Below are 17,638 nucleotides of genomic sequence, written 5' to 3'. Positions count from 1 at the left end.
TTTTTAATACACACGTTTTCCCACATTTAAAAAATATGTAAGTTAGTACATATTCAAATTGATGGTATAGTCTAAAATTGATGGTGAGTCATGTTTTACTAAGTGATATTCTTTCTTTTTTATTTAATTTAATTTGTTTTTTGTTTTGTTTTTTTTTTTTTACTTTTTATGGAGTCAGGATCTCTCTATGTTGCTCAGGCTGGTCTTAAGCTTCTGGGCTCAAGCAATCCTCCTGCTTTGGTCTCCGAAAGTGTTGGGATTACAGGCATGAGCCACCATGCCCGACCTACTTATGGGCTACAATAAAGAAAGATATTCTTTCTTTATTGTAGCCCATAAAATAATAATCAAACCTTCAGTGACAGCATTTAGGAGTTAATAAAATATAGTAGGGCATTAGGAAGTAATAAGCATTTTCAGAGAAGAATAGAGAGTGAAATCTTGCAAAAAAAAATTTTTTTTTTTAGCCAGAGTCTCACTCCATCACCCAGGCTGGAATGCAGTGGCAAGCTCACGGGTCTCATTATCAACCCACTGGGCTCCAGCGATCCTTCCGCCTCAGTCTTCTAAGTAGCCGTAACTACAGGCACGCGCTACCATGCCCAGGTAATTTTTGATTTTTGATTGTAGAGACAAGATCTCGCCAAGTTGCCCAGGCTCGTCTCCAATCCACCAGCTCAGGCAATCCACTCGCCTCAGCCTCCCAACGTGCTGGGATATTTAATTGTGTGGCCAGGGACAGTCTTACTGAGGAGGTGCCCTTTGAGCCCAGACTTGAAAGACGAGGGAGGAGGCTCTGCCAGTCATCCCAGGCAGAGGACACTGCAGATACAAATGTCCTGAGACAGCAGGACACTGGTGCATGCTCCGGAAAAGACAAGACCAGAGTAGCTGGCATTGAGTGGGGTGAGGAGTGTAGTAGCAGAGAATGAAATCAGAGATGTTCCCAGGAAGCCAGACTATAGGACATCTTGCAGAGACCATTGTGAGGACTTTGACTTTTACTCTGAGTGAGATGGGGGCCATAGAGTCTTTGAGCAGATATGAAATGATTTAGATCTAAAAGGCAGCAAAGCATTGCCAATTGCTACATTGGGAATGAACCACCAAGGGGGAACAAGGAGGAAACACGGAGACCAATTCGGAATCTGCCGCCGTATTCCCAATGAGAGACCACAGCGGCCGTCCCCAGGCGGCAACAGTAAAGTGATGAGAGGTAGGAGGATTCTGAACAGAATCTAAAGAGAAATCCAGGAGGTGAGTTGATGCTGGACTTTGGGCCGGAGAGGCAGGCGAGTCATGGATGAAGCCAAGGGTTTGAGCCTGGCAAACAAGAATGAAGGCATCACCGCCCACCATTCCGATGATAAACCAGGCGCCTCAGACTGAATCAGCAAGTTTCTGACTGAATAGGGGGTTGCCTCTTCAAAATTCAAAATTGCAGATGGAATGACCGTAAGACTTGGGACACTGCTTTCAGGGGTGCTCACCAAGGAAAGGGGGGAAGGAATAAAGTAAGGCCAGGGTGTACGGGGATTCACTTTATCGTGCCAGGTTACTGAGGGACATCGTCCCACTGAATCCCAACAGCTGCCATGCGGTGTTGGCATTATTATCCTGGTCCTACAAATGAGGAAACTGGGCCTCAGGTTAGCTAAGTAACTTGCCAAGGACATAGCACTATGACTGTCCTTGCTGAGGGGAGGTCTCCCTCTGGATCTGGTGGCAATTCTGTAACTAGGCTTTCAAATCAGCGCCCACTTTTTCAGTTTACAGCTTCCAGCTCTGTCTTCCCTCCTTCTCCTAGAAGAATTCTCACCCCCACCCACCCCCAATCCCCGCAGATCAGTAGAAGGATATTTCAGGAGGCATCACACAGTGTTGTTCCCAAAACCACCCTTCAGTCCCAAATAGGTAAAAGGCAAAAGGGTAAATGTCACAGACTACGCTTCTTATGAGTTTCTTATATTACGTAGGAGTTTGAGGCAAAAATCATAAAACAATCTGCTGTGGTCATCAACGTACTTAGAGAAAATAAGACAATTATATTTTTTAAGTAGGGAGGTAAAGGATGTAAACAGAAGTAAATTTTCTCCACTTCACCTGAGGTAGCAAAACACAGTTGACAACAGTAAACTGTGGCAAATTACATATGCAGATTGCAGCACAGAGAGCAGCCACTGGGAAGAGTATACAAGGCAATAAACAAAACACAATACGTACATCCAGATGAAATGAATAAATAAAATGAAAAATTGATCTTAGAAATAGCTAACAAAAAATTGTGTTTTCAACCAAAAAAGAGAGAAAGATTGCATATACATTTTAAAAACCATCACAGCTACGTGTGACCACGATCAAAGAATCACTGAATTAGGTGATGAAAATTTTTAATTATGAAAAAGACGCAAAAACTTTGTCAATGAAAGGTGGAATCAGTATGATGGTGTCAAAGTAGAAAGCCTGGGCATTCCACCATTGCAGTCATGTCCGGATCTCGCCATTTCATTCATGTTAACGATTGTTTTTAAATTTACTGCCTCCAACCTGATCCAAAGCAGCTGCTTTCCCACGAGGAGGCTTATCTTTTCCAGCTTGGAAAATAAGATGGGGTTAAAAATGCAACCAGATCCAGCCCATCTCCATGAAGCTTCAGGTCAGAAGAGGATATGTGCAGTGCCAGAAGCCCCCACAGTGTGCTTGAAGGGAAGATTATCCTGTTTTCCCCAGACAGGAGCCATTGGAACAAGGTAGAGGGCTGTGCACAGACATTGCCACTGCACACGAATGCCACCCTCCTTCCATCATCCTCTGCTAAGATGAGCTCTTCAAAGCAGGCCACTTGAGGCATGCAGCCCTGGTCAAGGTCAGCTCTGCTGCGGCTCACTCGGTGATCCCTGTCCAGGTAGACGGAGGAAGGGACCTCGCCTTTGTAGAAGATCAAAGCCCCAGCTTTACTTGCTGTTTCTGCCTCTCCTGCTCAGGAGGCAGGAGTTGGTTAACTGGGGAGGCATGGGGGGGGGGGGGAAAGAGAGGCATTTCGACACAATGTAAAGCATTGCTAGTCCCCCCCCCCAAGAAACACTTTGGTGAAGTATCACTGGCCAGGTGGCTAAAATGTAACCAGCCAGCAAAACCCGCCACAGCTGCTTTGAAAAATACAAACAGCTGAGGAAAATGCAGGGCTGACACAGGTAATGAGGTACGAGGAAATTAAGTCTGGAGAGTGGCTCTCACAGACAAGAGCTCTGTCGTTAGGGCTTTCCTTCCCACAGAAGCCTTTGACTCACTCAACACAGCTGTCAAAGCAAAGGTCAGTGGGAGGAGAAGGGGCAACTCCCGCCCCTCGATTTTTTCTCAGGGGTATTTGCTTCCTCTTGTTTTGACATCCGTCCCCACAACCTGTGCCACAGTGAATTCTGAGCCCCTAGGATGGGGATGTTGGTCACTCAGAATCTGTTCTGCCATTGAGGGACCATCATTCTGAGAGTTCCAGACCAACCATTGTCTGGAACTCTCCTTCCCTGTCCTCTGTCCCATACACTAAAAATGTCACATCTCAGGAAACCTCTTGTGACCAGAACGGTTGGTCACTCTCTGTGAATCATCAAGATCACATAGCTGGCTGTGTTGTTTGTAGAAAAATGACTATAGTAGGTTTAATGGTGCCCCTGCCCACCCCCCCCAAAAAAATATGTGTCCATGCTCTGATCCTTGGAACTTATGAATGTGACCTTAGTTGGAAAAAAGAGTCTATGTAGTTATAATTAGAGATCTTATGATAAGCTCATCCTGGATTTGGAGTGGACCCTAAATCCGATGACAGTTGTCTCTATAAGTGACAGAAGAGAAGACAAAGACACACAGAGGAGAAGCCCATGTGAAGCAGAGGCTGAGGTTGGAATGATGCTCTCAGCAGAAGCCAGATAGAGAGAAATGGGAATGGAATCTCCCAGAGCCTCTGTGGGAGTGCAGCCCTGCGGACACTCTGACACTCTCTGGTCTTCAGAACTGGGAGGGAACAAACTGCAGTTGTCCTAAACCACCCAGTGTGTAACAATTTGTCATGGCAACAAAACAAAACCGATACAGAGACGATGCCTGGGTCTGTCCTCCGAGGCTACAAGTTAACATGTTTTCAGTGAAGACACTGGATGGCTCAGGTAGAGTAGAGGAAGTATGAAGTCAAATAAGCCAAGAGAGACTTTAAGAGGGATGCTTAGGAATCATCATCAATGAGTTAGCAGGCTGTCTAAACACGGTTAAGCACAGATTTTCCTTAGGGGAAAAGTACAGAAATATAATATATTGTTTGACCCACCAGAGGACCTTTGACATTATGTAAGATATTGCCATATACAGTATATAACATTTAATAAGGAGATTATGTATATATATGACATATATCCATATATATAACTATATATAGATGTATAATCATATATCTATATACAGATAGATAGATAGATTCTCCTTAATCTAGACTTTTTATTTTCTAGCCAGTGAAGTACCAATGGAGAATTAATACAAAAAGAGTCACCAATAACATTTCTTGGCCACCTGATCTTACTGCCCTCTCCCAGATATGCATATGTCCCCACAGAAAAACACATCCTCATACGAAACTTTTCTAGGTGAACTTACTTTTGTTTCAAGATGAAGGAGTGCCCTAGTTTTGCTCCCATTTGTATAGAAATAAATACCTTTATGTATTTTCCTTTTTAAAAAATGTTTTATATTTGAGCATAATGATTATACAAATTTACAGGATGTGTGTGATATTTTAATACCTGCATACAATGTATAACAATCAAATCGAGGTATTTAGAATATCAATCACCTCAAACATTTATCACTTACTTATCACTTGAAATGTGCTGGGAACATTTCAAATCTTCTCTTTTAGCTAATTTGAAATGCACAATATATTGTTTCTCACTTGTCTAAATAGCCACCCGACTGCACTCTTGAACACTAGAGCTTATTCCTTCTCTCTGACTGTATGTTTGTATCAATTTACCATCCTCTCTTCATTTCTCCCCCTTCTCCACTCTTTCTAGCTGCTAGTAACCACTGTTTTAATCTACACATCCGTGAGGTCAATTTTCTTTAGGTCTCACATATGAGTGAGAATATGTTATTTTTTTTCCTGTGCCTTATTTCACTTCCATTTTGCTGCAAATGACAGAATTTCATTCTTTTTTTCTAACTGAATAGTATCCTATTGCACGCATATCATACACCACCATATTTTCTTTGTCCATTTATACACCAGTGGACACTTAAGTTGATTCCAATTTTTAGTTATGGTGAATAGTGTTGTTATAAACATGGGGGTGCAGGTATCCCTTTGATATACTGATTTCTGGTTTTTTTAAAATAAATATCCAGTAGTACGATTGCTTGATAGTATGGTAGTTCTAATTTTAGTTTTTGGAGAAACCGCCATACTGCTTTCCATAATTGCTGTCCTAATTTGCATTGCTACCAACAGTGCATGGAAGTCCCCTTTTCTCCATTTTCTCACCAGCATTTATTATATGTTTTTCTAACAGACTGAGGGCCAAAATATCTTATTCAGCAAAATATATACTGAAGGTTTTACAGTTCATCATTGCTGAAATTCTGTAAAAATGAGAAGGCAGAATGCAAATGCATGAAATAAATAGAAAGGCTACAATAAAAAGTGATGTTACAATTAACATCTTGCCCATTCATAATAATTTGAAATTACTACACAGCACGTTTTCAAATAATGTGAAAAGTAGGAAAAAAGTCTATCAGTAGCCCCAGAGATATGGTGAGGAAGACATTCAGTGTTTTCTAACTCCCCATTATACCATACTATCCACCAGGCCAGCTGGGGATCTATACAGATGTCAGTGATTGTCTGCTACAATTTGTCCTTTTGCCCATCTTTTCTTCCCTATATTTTCTCTAGCCCCTAAACTGTAGAACACCCGCCCTTCCTGTATGTGACCATGCACCTCACCTCACCCTGTTTCTGAATTATAGTTTCTGAATTAATTATCTTTTTCTCTCCCGTAGACTGCAGATCCTTGGTTTCAGTGGTAGCTTCTGTCTTCTAAAGCATTATATGTCCAGCATTTTGTAACCATGCTGACCTATCACACTGCTTTGCTCACAGCATACTGAGTTAAAACAAACCACAGCAAATGCTTTATCTTCCAGAGAACATATTGGTGATGGTAATCACTGCTTCAGTTGGCTTTATATCAAGGCATTGATTGTCACAGTGTCATCAATGATATTCCTCAAGGGCTCCTACTTTTCTAACATTGCACGCGCACGTGCACGCACACCCACAGTGTGTGTGTATAAAGTGCATATATACTTTCTTCTCTTTTGATCACACTGAGAGGTAGAGAAGTGTCTCCAGAAAAATATTTTTTATAAGTGAACCTGTTACCTGTGAGGGAAATCAAGCACTCTAAATAGATGCCTCGACTCAGGAATTCTAACCTGGATACTGCTGTTTGGAAATGGGTGTATCTTTGTTCTGTGGGTCTGTCTTTCACACTGTAGGGTGTTTTGAAGCATCTCTGATCTCTACCTACTTGATACCAATAGCAAGCTCAGTTCTAACAACCAAAAGTGTCTGCATATATTGCTAAATGTCCTCTGGGGGACAAAACTGCCCCTGGTTGAGAACAACTGCTCTAATAATTTCTCATAAGCACAATTGGAAAAGGAAATAAATAGTTTATCAGTTTGTTGTCACCTTAAAAGTTACCAAGAATCTTCTCTATAGGGCATAGCTTATATAGGACTCAGGTGAGTGGGAGGTTTTATTAGAATAAAAACTCTGCTTCTATAGTGGGAAACTACAGGGGTAGGGAGACACAACATCAAGAAGGGTACCTGATCTCAAAGCAGGCAAGGTGGGGACCAACGGGAGGCCCAAACTTTACCTGTACGGTGACCACTTGTATACCTAACCCTGAATTGTACCCACATCTTTTTTTTTTTTTTTTTTGAGTTGAACTCTCACTCTGTCGCCCAGACTGGAGTGCAGTGGCCGCTCCCGGCCACCGCAACCTCGACCTGCTGGGCTCCAGCGATCCTTCCACCTCAGCCTTCCGAGTAGCCGGAATTACAGGCATGCGCTACCACGCCCGGCTGATTTTTTGATTTATTGTAGAGATGAGGTCTCGCTGCCCAGGCGGGTCTCAAATGCACGGGCTCAGGCAATCCACTCACCTCAGCCTCCCAAAGGCGTGGGATTACAGGCTGAGCCACAGAGCCCGGCTTGTACCCACATCTTTAAAATAAAATTTAAAAAATTTTAAGAAACCAGAAAAATAAAAACTCTGCTTCCCCATTCAGATAGCTCCATCTTGAACCTGCCTCCCCTCCACGAGGCCCCATCTCATTCCCAGTTTCAGAGGAGTAGTCAAGTTACTCATATTTATGGCCTGGGCTTTCTCTGATTGAGCAAAGGTCTCTACCTCCAGGACATGACACAGTGCTTTCCCCCAAGAGAAACAGCATGTCAGATGACAGCAAAGTGTATTTCCAGGTAGGGTGGGTCATTTTCCTGTCTGGATCCCCCATTTCAGATGTCAGTAGTGGTAACTGCCTTATGTAAGGGAAGGAATCTATGTTCCCCCTAGATTATTAGGACTTCTCAATGCACTATGGGAAATCCACTTTCCGCACCAAACTGCGTTTATTTGAAGTAACAGATAACAGATCATTGAATTCCACAGCTGAAAGTAAGTCTGATTTCAGTCCCAAATTTCAACACACTCTCTCCTACCACCATCAACCAGAGGAATGAACAAACAAAACACGGGACAGCACGGCCCTTTACCATGTTTCTTCCCACAAGCCTTATTCTAATGACCATTGGAGTTAATGTGTAAAAAAGAGAAACACAAACAAAAATAAAAAATTTTTTTAAAGGAAATGGGGAGGAAAAGAAAGAAAGCACCTGGATGATTTGCAACGTGATCAATCAGTCCTCGAACAATCAAGGTCTAAACCCTCTGGAAACACAAGGAGAAAATGAATGAAAGAAAGACAGACAATGGAGATGCCGAGGCCAACAGGTCCTCTGTAGGAGACTTTCTCAGGAGCACAGTAGAATCACTGTTCTGGCATGATGCCTGCTGTTCGTCTCAGAGTCTGAGAAACAAAATTCGCATTAGGAAAACAAGGCAAGGACTGAGAAATAGCTCCTCCTCAGGTAACTGGCTGCCCACATTTATAGACATCACTGAAGAGAGGAAATCAAACTGAAAATTACCACCGAGGTGGCCAAAACCCCAGCCAGAATAAAACAAAGTCAGATGGCATGCGAGCCTTGCATGCCTGAACAACAACAAAAAATGACTAAAACCAAATTTTGTTCCACCAAATGAATGGGGGAAGCTTTTCACCAATTAGAGAAACTCCATCATGATCGAATATGAGCCATGTAATTATTACATGGAACAGTAAACATTCTAATGACATAATTCGATACAAATGTAAGGATTTTGTTTTCCTTTTGTGCGCTTATATTCTTCTGCTTTCGTAGTGAGAGGCCTAGTGTCGTGATTTAATTACCTCAGTCAGTCAGTCAAGCTCCCTGTCTGAAAACTGCCTTTTTGCAATGCCCTCAAATGACCTGAAGTGAAACTCAAACTCGCCCTTTGTGCCCAGGGCTTTCCTGACAACAAAGAGGTATTGGTTCTCCTTTCCCCAGACACCAGCCCCGGGCCGACTTCCCAGTCCCAATCCTCCTCCTTAAGTCTCCTTCCTCCACAGGGTCCCTGGCCTCCCTCCACCCTCAACTCCCTCCCCACCCCCCACACACAGTGGAAAGGGATGCCAGACCTGCCAACTTGCCTCTCTCGGTTATCACAGAAACAAGAGCCTGGGGGTTGTCCTACATTTCTAGGTGCATAAAATTCCTGTCTTTAACAGCCCTGACCTTGGCTGCTACGACCATGTGAGTGCTTCGGGAGAAGATCTCATGGTCCTATTTTGGAGTCATGGGTAAGAAGAGGAATCAGAGATACTGCTTGGTCAAATGAACTGGGCAATCACACAGCTTGTTAGAAGAACTGGAATTAGACCAGGGAGCCTTCAGCTTTGCCCCTTTGATTCAGATCTTACCTAGTAAAGGAGAAAAGCCTACGGAAAAGGACTTTGATGACAGAGAAGAATTCACTACTGTATGTTTGTTGACTCTTCCTCTGCGGACCACACTGCATATCGCACATACCAAGGTTAGAGAGAGTACGTTTGAGCGACATCTGAGGATTTGAGGGTAAGAATACTGCTCAGGACCTTGGGGGGACCCATCCTCTCACCCTCCATGGCTCTGCTGGTATATTTAGGAGCCCTGTGTACACATTTGGGGTATTTATCCTTTTCAAAGAGTAGTGATATTATCATAATACTGAAAATCTAATGGTAGCACCATGGAGCATCGAAGGCAGCATCAAGACCATTCCTTGAACTATTTAAATATGCTTAGGGCCAGGCTTGGTGGCTCAGCCTGTCATCCCAACACTTTGGGAGGCCAAGGTGAGTGGATTACCTGAGCCAGCGGGTTCGAGACCAGCTCGGGCAACTTGGTGAGAACTCGTCTCTACAATAAATCAAAAATTAGCCAGGCATGGTAGCATGCACCTGTAGTTCTGGCTATTTAGAAGACTGAGGCAGAAGAATCGCTGGAACCCAGAAGGTCAACGCTGGGGTGGCCATGAGCATGTCACTGCATTCCAGCCTGGGTGATGGAGTGAGACTCTGACTCAAAAAAAAAAAAAATGCTTTAGAATGGTAATTTTTTAGTTCAATATATTTCCTGTTTCCATTGGCTAGAGTCTAAGAAAATTTCCAACATAATGGAACTTCTTTTTTTTTTTTGAGTTGGAGTCTCACTCTGTCGCCCAGACTGGAGTGCAGTGGCTGCTCCCGGCCACCACAGCCTCGATCTGCTGGGCTCTGGCGATCCTTCCGCCTCAGCCTTCCAAGTAGCTGGAACTACAGGTGCGCACTACCATGCCTGGCTAATTTTTTTTTTTTTTTAATTTGTTGTAGAGACGAGGTCTTGTCAAGTTGCCCAGGCAGGTCTCAAACCCGCGGGCTCAGACAATCCACTCACCTCAGCCTCCCAAAGCGCGGGATTACAGGCTGAGCCACCGAGCCTTTTAACAAACTGATTTAGAAGTTTGCACACTTAAAATGCTTCCACACTAAAAAACGAAACACACTACACAATGGTTCCAGAGTGTCCCTCAGTAATGCTGAAGCATCACCCCGCACGTAGAAGCTTTTCTGCAAATAGCAATAGTTTTAAAACACAGTTCTACTAACTGAGAATTGTGTAGTCTGCTTCTACCATTGCTTCTTCTATAGCATCTACAAATTGCTTTTGTAACTTACCTCACAGAGAAGGCAATCCGCGGGTCCACTCATTCATTATTCTGCAGTCTGTGACTCTCAGAGCAGCTAATGTGTGGGGTTTAGTGAGACTAAAGACATAAACATTTGTTCTTCAAAGAGATTTGCAGGACTCTGTCTTGCGTAGACTGACTTGTTCCTGTGGCTCAATTCCTTCCCTTGCAAAAAGGGTGCTCATTTCTGTGTCATTTCCAAAGGGAGATGATTCGAAGTGAAAATCGTAAGTAATTGGTTGCTATGACTTTGTGGTTTTTTTAACACGCAGAGGAGAAAGGTAGGTAGGTGATGACGGAAAAACAGATAGGTTCTTGTTACAGAGACTGCAGATCAATACATTCAGAGACTTCTGTTAAGATCTTGTAAGTCCAGGCTTGATCTTATAAAGCCTCATAGGCTCATGCCTATAATCCTAGTGCTTTGGGAGACCAAGGTGAGAGGATCCCTTGAGGCCAGGAATTTGAGATCAGCCTAGGCAACATAGAAAGACCTCATTTCTACAAAAATTTTAAAAATCAAAAACTAATTCACAGAGCAGGTGGTTCAGGCCTACAGTTCTTGTTATATAGGATGGCTTGAGCCCAGGAGTTTGAGGCTACAGTGAGCTATGATCTTACCACTGCATTCTACTCTGGGCAACAAAGTGAGAGTCTTTCTCAAAAAAAAAAAAAAAAAAAGCAAATAAAATAATAAAAGCATGTGATAAAAAGGGGATTTAAGCTATGTCATAGTTGGGTGAAATGAAAAAAATGCTTCTAATTTCTGTGGAGACTACTTAGGTAATTTATGAAAATTGTAGAATCTATTTCTCTGTATTTTTTTTTTTTTTTTGAGTTGGGATCTCACTCTGTCACCCAGACTGGAGTGCAGTGGCCACTCCCGGCCACCGCAACCTCGACCTGCTGGGCTCCGGTGATCCTTCTGCCTCAGCCTTCCGAGTAGCCGGAATTACAGGCGCACGCTACCACGCCCGGCTAATTTTTTATTTATTGTAGAGATGAGGTCGCTGCCCAGGCGGGTCTCGAACATGCGGGCTCAGGCAATCTATTCACCTCAGCCTCCCAAAGGCGCGGGATTAGAGGCTGAGACACCGAGCCCGGCCTCTCTGTATTTTTTAATTGAATTCTTATTTCATTTATATGGATGCGTCCAGATAACAGCAGAGTGAATTGTAAGAGGGACTTCCAACACAATTATCTTATTTAAGTATGATGGTTTAAAATGCTAAGAATGTTCAAAGCCGTTGTTATGTTTAAATAATCCAAACGGATATGACCATTTCCAACTGCATTGGAATTGTTATTGCAGTAAGAAAGAGCTTTTATTTTGTACTTAATCAGTCATAAACTTCTGTTTAACTGCTTGTAGATGCCATTTAAGGTGGTACAATATGGCAGCCTAATAAGGCATATTTGTACACACTTAGCACAAAATATCCAAACACATGGCGATCTCTTCTGCCAAATGCTACTCAGCATTCATCTGTTGTCTTTACTATTTCAGTTAAAGAATGCCTTGTAAGGATTCCTATGGCCGGTACAAGATGTGCAAATTTCTGAACCAAATCAACTGAAATCAGGCATTGTACTGACTCAAGCAAATAGGACAGTGACTTTCAACTTAAGCTTCCCGTCACTTTTACCTTACAAAGGAATTAAACTGAAAAGAGATACCAGTGTTTACAATCAGCATGCACCACTTTTATATAAATTAAAAAATAAATAAGTGTTGAAAAAATCAAATAGTATTAAATGATCCTTCTCCTCCACTGCCACATACCCTTCCAACCATCGGGATTGGCTGACTTTCTCATACCTGCCTGGCATTGCCCACACTGGCCTCTCTGCCTAGAAGTGCATTCCTTTCTTCTCCTGATAAAATCACATTTACCCTCCAAGAACCAACTTAGCATCACCTCTGTGAATTTGTCCTAGACTACTGTGGCTAGTCCACTGAAGACCGACAGCGTATGTTACTCCAGTCCTGTGTCCTCAGGTTCTGGGATCCTATTTTTCTTATAGTAATTTCCCCATGCTGGACTCCTTAAAACTAAGTCCATTTCTCATTTCCATCTGTTTTCCAGGACCTACCTCCAAAGGCTAGAGGATAGCAACAGCTTTGAACATTCTTAGCATTTTAAACCATCATACTTAAATAAGATAATTGTGTTAGAAGTCCCTCTAACAATTCATTCTGCTGTTATCTGGACACATCCATATAAATGAAATAAGAATTCAATTAAAAAATACAGAGAAACAGATTCTACAATTTTCATAAGTTACCTCAGCAATGAGTGAGACGCGATTTTAAAAGCATCTAGCGTATTGTGTTAGCTCAGACTGTTATAACAAAATACTGTAGACTGAATGGCTTAAAACATAGACATTTATTCCTGGGGACTGGAAAGTCCAAGATCAAGGTACTGGCAGATTTGGTCCTGGTGAGACTCTCTTCCTGACTTGCAGACAACTGCCTTCTTACTCTAGCCTCACATTGTGGAGGGAGGAAGTGCTGATGTCTCTTCTTCCTCCTAAAAGGGCACTAATCCCGTCATGGGGCCTCCACCCTCATAACTGCATTTAACCCAATTATTCCCTGCAGTCCTCATTTCCTAACATCCTCACACTGAGTGTTGCAACTTCATGATATAAATTTGAGGGAGATACAATAGTCACTCACTTACCTCCTTCATTTGCTGCCCAGAAAAGTATCATCGCACATTGTTGCTGTAAGTTTCAACTGCTATTGCTGTTACCAAAGGTTTGCTACTCTCTAATAATTAGAAATACTATAAATGTAAATTTAATCGTAGTCAAAACAAATATTTGATAGCATTGAACATAAAAAGAAGTACTAAAAAAAATGAGTAGTTAACCTGGTCTGTAACAAGTGAGCTATATTTTCCCATTTATTTATTTATTTGTTTATTTATTTATTTAAGTTGGCGTCTCACTCCATCACCCAGGCTGGGGTGCGTGGCACACTCATGGCCACCCCAGCGTTGACCTGCTGGGCTCTGGCAATCCTTCCATTTCAGCCTTCCAAGTAACTGGAACTACAGGCACACGTTATCGCGCCCTGCTAATTTTCGACTTACGGTAGAAATTAGGTCTCGCCAAGTTGCCCAGGCTGGTCTCAAACTTGTTGGTTCAGGCAATCCACTCACCTCAGCCTCCCAAAGTGCTGGGATGACAGACTGAGCCACCAAACCCGTCCTATTTTACCCCTTTAAGTTTGTGTATGATAAAATTAGGAGTTGCTGGCCATTGGAAGCAAATTGTCATGGAGGACTGGGAAAATTAGAAAGATTATTTGTAATTTTTTAATAAAGTCCAGCTACACAGCAAACTGGGAAGGAAATATGAACATTTTACTTTATAAAAGATCATTTGATCCCTCTTTTTCACAAAGAGATTTTGCAGTTAGTCCCACACAAAGGGAGAATTTGTGACTAGTCAGTCTAATTATTGGGAATAAAAGTAGGAGGCAATGCTGACACATGAACCAGTTAGAAACGTGGAGGGAAGGGAATGGTAGAATTCGATAAAACTCATCAGTTTCTAGTCAGCCTAAATGTAATGGGTGTTTAAAACTTGTTTGTGTGGAATTTGCCTCAATCTGTGCATTGGGAGTTATGTCCATTTGCTGCCAAAATTTTATTTTATTTTTTATTTTGAGTTGGAGTCTTACTCTGTCTCCCAGGCTGGAACACAGTAGCACCCTCATGATCACCCCAGCATCAACCTGCTGGGCCCCAGCGATCCTTCTGCCTCCGCCTTCCAAGCAGCTGGAACTACAGGCATGCACCACTATGCCCAGCTAATTTTTTGATTTATTGTAGAGACGAGGTCTTGCCATGTTGCCCAGGCTGGTCCGAAATTGTTTTTTTAAGGGAACTACTTAGTATTTACTGTGCAGCTCCCTTGTTTGCTCCAATGATTGTCTTAGCTCATGGTACTCCCACCGCCCCCACAATGCCTTTACTCCCTAATACCCTACCCCTCACATACCTTATTTGACTTTCTTGTTTCCCCAAAAAACAAAGTTTTCTCCACTGCAATGGTTAACTTTATGTGTTCACTTAGCTAGGTCACAGGACCCAGATATCTGGTCAAACATCAGTCTAGATGTCCCTGTGAAGGTAGTTTTTAGATAAGATTAACATTTAAATCAGTAGACTTTGAAGAAAGCAGATAACCCTTCATAATGTGGGTGGGCCTCATTCAATCAGTGGAAGGTCTTAGGAGACAAGAATGACCATCTCCCCTGAGGAAGAGGGAATTCTGCCTCCAGATTGCCTTTGGAATGGAGTGTGACATCCGCTCTTCCCTGGGTCTCCAGCTTCCTGGCCTCCCCTGAAGAATTCATATTTGCCATTTCCTGCATTCACATGTGCCAATTTCTCCAATTTCTCTCTCTCTCTCTCTCTCTCTCTGTTTCTCCACAGATGTGCACACATACACACACACACGCGCGCGCACACACACACACACACACACACACACACAATTTGTTCTGTTTCTCTGGAGAATGCTGAGAATGAGAATTCTCTGGAAAATACATCCATTTTGAAAATTCTATTTTTTTACTACAGTAGTGTTAACATCTGATTTTACAGTTATGAATCTGCCCATTCATTCTTGAGCTCCCAGAAGTCAGCCTCTGTGTCCTGGTCCCCCCTTGCCTGTCCTGCAACACCAGTACATTATCATGCATGCAGCATGTGCTCAAAAATGCAAGTTAATATGCATTTGATAGACAGGAAAGAAATAAGTCACACAGATCTGGTCATTTGACTACCTGGTACTTTGGCTTCTCTGAACCCTAAGAGGTAGAAACAATAAAATAAGCTCAACATTCAGGCTGATGCTGTGGAAATCTCTAATAACTGTGGACTTCAAGTATTTCTCTTTAAAAAAGAAATAAAGCGGTTGGAATAGGTCGGTAATTTTCAAACTACACTATGGGGTTCCCTAGTGGTTCCCCAAAGGAAAAAGTTTGACAGGGTTACAGTGGCCCCGATATTCTAAATCTAATTCGTATTTCTCTCCTCTGCTCTGAGCAGATCTATCTTAATTAACTTCACGCGAATGTTCATGTAATATTCCATTTAGAAAATCAAAGGGCTCAGTTGCTAAAAAGCTTTTTTAAAAAAAGTAAGACCTTAAAAACACCAAGCTAACTGATCTCTCTAAGCTTCCTTCCAATTCTAAAACTCTAAGATTGTCTTGCAGCTAGTTTGCAAGTTTAATTTAGCTTTTCTTCTGAAGGACTATCCCTGCTTGATGTATTTCAGTCCAGGCTTGCTCAAACATGAGGGATGCTAGGGACTTATCACTTAGGATGCATGGTAAGTAAGAGGGAGAGACCTGGAATTTGACTGGTTAAGGTCAAAAAGGTAGCTCCATGTGGCCAGCTGGATATCCCAAGTCACGGGGCTATGGGGGAACTGATTTAGACCAATGTGGCCATTCAAGGAGCTCTGCCCTTGAGGACTGAAAGGAAGACAGCTCCCTCTCAAGTAGGCATTAGGGTCTCGATGTGGGAGAAAAGGTTTCTTCTCAGCGTCTGGATGGGGCTGTTAGATGGGGCCAGCTAGAATATTATGAGACGCTAGGACCCAGTCATGTCAACTGGAGGCTTAGGAAAGGACTCCAATATAAGCAAAGAACCAAAGAGGCAGAAGGGGAAAATGAGACAATAGCCATGGCAAGAGAAAGTAAACATGAGACTCCCTGGAGGTCACCCAGTCTCTCCAGATTGCTAGACGAGACCATTTTCAGATCCCACTAGCTAGTAAAAGAATGCTTTGGTGGGACTGCTTTCTTCAACAAGATTGGTTGATCCCTAGTCTGAACCTATGGAAGGAATGGTCAGAGACTTCTTCTGTGAAAGGAAATGATGGAGAAGGTTTAAAAATGGGGGGTGAGCTGGGCTTGGTGGCTCAGCGTAATCCCAGTGCTTTGGGAGGCTGAGGTGAGTGGATTGCCTGAGCCCGCGGGTTCGAGACCTGCCTGGGCAACTTGGCGAGACCTCATCTCTACAATAAATCAAAAAATTAGATGGGCGTGGTAGCGCGCGCCTGTAGTTCCAGCTACTCGGAAGGCTGAGGTGGAAGGATCGCCAGAGCCCAGCAGGTCGAGGCTGCGGTGGCCGGGAGCAGCCACTGCACTCCAGTCTGGGTGACAGAGTGAGACTCCAACTCAAAAAAAAAAAAAATGGGGGGTGGATGATGGTGTCCAAAACATGAGAGATATTATCTCATCATGTGCTGAGCTAGTCAGACCACATCTGAGTGTGAATTCTAATAAGCCTAGGGTTGGCCTGAGCCATTTTGCTGAAGAGATATATCGACACAGCACAGACCCCTGGTTAAGGCATGAGTGTTGCTTTGTAACCCTGAATTCAAAACAAGTCTCTGGGTGATTTCACCAGTTTGTCAGCATTGCTCATTGACAACGGGAAGACTGATGATTTGTACCTGGTCTTGGGGAGATTCCCTAGAGGACTTTGCCATTGGATCTGGTTACATAGCAAGAAACATGCCTATCTGACCAGAAAGGTACAAAGAGCCACAGTCAAGAATCCATTTTGGACTCCCTGGTTCCAGGGTGTTCTTTGCACACGTTGATGGTTCCTTGTCCAATAGAGAAAGCATGCCTACAACGGCCCTTACAGAGAGGGAGGATAATTAGAGCATGCCCAGATTTTCATCTCTTGCTGTGAGCCAACCTTTAACTGCTATGTGTATCTTTAACACTGTTGCTCTATTGTATTTTTCTTTCTTGCAATAAAGAAAAAAATCATAAGCTTTGTCATTTTAACTTCTGTGGAATCTCCTTTAGCAATCTGACTCTGTGGCTGACACCGTTATTACACCTGAAAACCCAATTTTCATAGGACTTGAGTCCAAAGGTGGAGATCAAACTACAGAGTAATCTGAAATCATGTCACATAATGAATTGAAAGCAGAAAGCCTTCATTTGGGGAAAAGATCTAAAGAACTCTCCTGTGTATGTGCATTTTGTCTCCTTCAACTCAACAATTGCATTAACTTTCCACATATCTCTAGAAGGAAAAACATAGCAGTAGAATGATGTCACCTGGAGGTATCTAAATAAGAGAATGAACTATCTCACAATGTTGGGACTGTTTTAACTGAAATAGGCTTCTTTGTAGGGTTGCAATTTCCTTGTTTCCAGAAGGTTTGAGAGACTGGATGTCA

This window comes from Carlito syrichta, unplaced genomic scaffold, assembly GCF_000164805.1.
Source record: "Carlito syrichta isolate Samal-C Ts95f unplaced genomic scaffold, Tarsius_syrichta-2.0.1 Scaffold303719, whole genome shotgun sequence".
NCBI lineage: Eukaryota > Metazoa > Chordata > Mammalia > Primates > Tarsiidae > Carlito > Carlito syrichta.
This window is presented reverse-complemented; position numbering follows the sequence as displayed.